The 3,960-nt window shown below is 40.1% G+C and overlaps 1 long non-coding RNA gene across 1 annotated transcript; it reads left to right on the forward strand.

The window, feature by feature from the left end:
• The first annotated feature begins 1,596 nt into the window (after nucleotides 1-1,596).
• Nucleotides 1,597-3,526, forward strand: LOC147027982 (uncharacterized). Its single transcript, XR_015057355.1, has 2 exons — nucleotides 1,597-2,310; nucleotides 2,407-3,526. It is a non-coding gene; the product is annotated as an uncharacterized LOC147027982 (long non-coding RNA).
• The last annotated feature ends 434 nt before the right edge of the window (nucleotides 3,527-3,960 follow it).

Consider the following 3,960-nt stretch of genomic DNA (forward strand, 5'->3'; position numbering starts at 1 on the left):
AGAGAGAGAGAGAGAGAGAGAGAGAGAGAGAGAGAGAGAGAGAGAGAGAGAGAGAGAGAGAGAGAGACAGAGAGAGACAGAGAGAGAGAGAGAGAGAGAGAGAGAGAGAGAGAGAGAGAGAGAGAGAGAGAGAGAGAGCGAGAGAGAGAGAGAGAGAGAGAGCGAGAGAGAGAGAGAGAGAGCCAGAGAGAGAGAGAGAGCCAGAGAGAGCCAGAGAAAGAGCCAGAGGGAGAGAGCCAGAGAAAGAGCCAGAGAAAGAGCCAGAGAGAGAGCGAGAGAATGTGGTGAGGGGAGTAATAGAGATGGGATTGCCAGGGATAAGGAGAAGAGGAAGGCCAAAAACCAGATGGAAGGATATGGTGGCGAGATATTTAAAAGTTGTGGGATTGGAAGAAGAATGGGCGATTGATAGGAGTGGATGGAGAACGATGATCAACCAGAAATGTGGCGACCCTAAGTAAAAATGGGACAAACCAAATGAAGAAGAAGAAAAAGAAAAAGAGGAAGAAGAAAGGGGAGGGGGGTAAGGATAAAAATAATAAAAGGTGTTTTTGAAAAGTTCTAGATTAGAGTAGAGATGTTTCCCCCTTCACACCATTCGATGTCTGTGGCTGCTAAAGCGAACAGGAGTCGGGCATTTGGACATTGTGAGGACCTATTGAGTCCTATATTGCTAGATTAATGAAGGTACGTCCCCATCGAGCCACTCGGCCAGCTCCCGGTTTAGATGAGGAGGAACATTGTGTGTAATTCAAAAATGAACCTGAACCTGTACAGGCCAGATCTTCGAGAAAGGTAGGACGGGGGTAGTTGTGTGGGAACAGCCGTAGGGGCTAACTGGAGTAAGATAGACTAGGTATTGCATTTATAAACATTTTGCACAAGTGTTCATGGCTTGTGTGTCAAATGATAGGTCATGTATCGAAGAGTGGTTTAGCAAAATTCAATGTGCCCCTAACATTATGAGTAGGGTAAGAATACTGATTCTGGCTCACTTTTCCCCATGTAAATGAATGGGGGATTTTCAGCGATTCATATTTTTTTCCCTAAAAATAAACCCCCTTTTTATCCCAAGGTATATTTATTTGTCTCCCCTTTTAACTTGGAGGTTGAACCTCATTGAATTGAACACCTGGGGGTTGAACAGCTCACTCATTGAACCTATAAAGATTTGTTCATTCTCAAATTCCTTCAATAGTTTAATTTTCTTTGCACAATAATCCCCATCTAAAATATTGACAAACAAAACATTTGAATCTTTATATTTTTGAAGATACCCCTTTTGTGCCATTACGAAATGATAAACTTCTCTTAATGCTCTTGTTTGACCACCTCCTGAGCCACAGGTTATTTTTTGTTAAGCCCCGCCCACTTTTCTTTAAGCCCCGCCCACTTTTGTTAAGCCCCGCCCACTTTCCACAAGGTATTCAATAAGCCCCGCCCACTTTTCTTTAAGCCCCGCCCACTTTTGCTAAGCCCCGCCCACTTTTGCTAATCTCCGCCCATTTTTCATAAGGTATTTTTTCTAAGCCACGCCCACTTTTCCTAAGCCCTGCCCACTTTTGCTAAGCTCCGCCCACTTTCCATGAGGTATTTTTTTCTAAGCCACGCCCACTTTTCCTAAGCTCCGCCCACTTTTGCTAAGCTCCGCCCACTTTTCATAAGGTTTTTTCTAAGCCACGCCCACTTTTCCTAAGCTCCGCCTACTTTTGCTAAGCCCCGCCCACTCTTACATCATTTCCAGTTCATCTCTGACTCACAAAGAAATCACTAGAAAATTACAGGATGTTATGGTTTTGAAAAATTTCCCAATGAAGGCTTGCCTAGGCTTGCCCAGGGAATTTCCAAAGGAAACCACACCCACCAGTCTTTCTCTATAAAAGCTTCAAACCCAGGCTCCATTTTAAACATTTGTTTTTGCTGGCAATGGTGTGCTGTGTGCTTGTCTCGAACTCTCTGTCTTGTATGGAACTAAACCTTCAAGTTGATGAACTGGATTCAAACCTCTTATCTGTTGAGGTAAGATTTTTATTTTCCTATTTTCAAACTTTGATTGAAGCATACTCATTTAATAATTAAATAACTTAATTAATACATTATTATTTTCTCTCACAGGAAATTGTGTCTGAAATACAAAATGAAAATACTGCTTTTGCTACAACTTGGGAGGAAATTGTTGGCTTGGTTGAAGACCTTATAAGCGACCAAGACCTTGAGTGGGATGACTTTGGTGTTCCTTGGAACTCTCTGTCTTGTATGGAACTAAACCTTCAAGTTGATGAACTGGATTCAAACCTCTTATCTGTTGAGGTAAGATTTTTATTTTCCTATTTTCAAACTTTGATTGAAGCATACTCATTTAATAATTAAATAACTTAATTAATACATTATTATTTTCTCTCACAGGAAATTGTATCTGAAATACAAAATGAAAATACTGCTTTTGCTACAACTTGGGAGGAAATTGTTGGCTTGGTTGAAGACCTTATAAGCGACCAAGACCCACAGAACGAGTTCGTCCTTGATGACCCAACCAAAGAGTTATACCTTGGAGACCAGCAAAATCCTGAAAAAGAGTTTTACAGCAATAGTACTCATTGTGAGTTATCAAGACAATACCCACTGAACAAGTTATACGTTGATGAGCCAGAATACAAGTTTTACCTTGGAGACTCACAAATTTTGAAAAAATCAGTAAATGAGTTCTGCCTTGATGGTTTAAATAACTACCTTGGAGACTCAGGAAAAGGGCTCTGCCAAGATGGTTCTAAATATGGGAACTACCTTGGAGACTCACAAATTTTGAAAAAATCAGTAAATGAGTTCTGCCTTGATGGTTTAAATAACTACCTTGGAGACTCAGGAAAAGGGTTCTGCCAAGATGGTTCTAAATATGGGAACTACCTTGGAGACTCACAAATTTTGAAAAAATCAGTAAATGAGTTCTGCCTTGATGGTTTAAATAACTACCTTGGAGACTTGGAAAGTTGGGGTTATTTTGAAGACTTGAAATGCTACCACTCTTTGGGATTTAAACCTATCAAGAAAGTTCTTACTCCCTCTTTCTATGTCATCAAACCTGAAAGCCTTAAAAGACAGAATTGGAAGAAGAGAAAAGAAAAAAAAACGTAAAATATATATATATAGGTGGAAATCTCATTTTGAAAAAGACTGTGTTGGGTGAGGATTGAGTTGGGGTTGAGATTTTGAATGTGAGGGTTGGGGTTGAGATTTTGAATGTGAGGGTTGGGACACACACACACATACACATCAACAAACAAAAGTTAAGCCTTGACTATTCAGTTGAGGATTCTGTGTTTGGGGTTCACAGATGTAAGAACGTCCACCCCTTGACACACATTATATACTGTTATACACCTCGGACTTGGCCCTCGAGTGTCCACAACGGTGTATAGTAGGAGGGAGTGAAGCGCCAACCTATTGCTCCCATTGCACACACACACACACACACACACACACACACACACACACACACACACACACACACACACACACACAAACAAAAGTTAAGCCTTGACTATTCAGTTGAGGATTCTGTGTTTGGGGTTCACAGATGTAAGAACGTCCACCCCTTGACACACATTATATACTGTTATACACCTCGGACTTGGCCCTCGAGTGTCCACAAAGGTGTATTATCTGCTTAGTTTTGTCTTTTGTAATTCCTGTGAATAAAATGAACCTAAAATCTCTTCCCTTCCAAATCATATATTTTATAAGTCCAAGGAACTGTATCTATTACATCAACAATTTTAAAAAGTTCTTTCGTCCATCGTTCAGTAAAACCCTTTTCAAAATGAGATTTCCACCTATATATTCTTACGATATCACCAACTTTGAACTTAGGTTTTCTAACATTAATCTCTTTTTCATATTTTAATTTTGTAAATGTTTCTGATGGCTTCATATTCGTTGACGTGTGAATCGTGTCATTATACT

This window comes from Eptatretus burgeri, chromosome 4, assembly GCF_056783735.1.
Source record: "Eptatretus burgeri isolate ZD-2024b chromosome 4, Ebu_testis_v1, whole genome shotgun sequence".
Taxonomy (NCBI): Eukaryota; Metazoa; Chordata; class Myxini; order Myxiniformes; family Myxinidae; genus Eptatretus; species Eptatretus burgeri.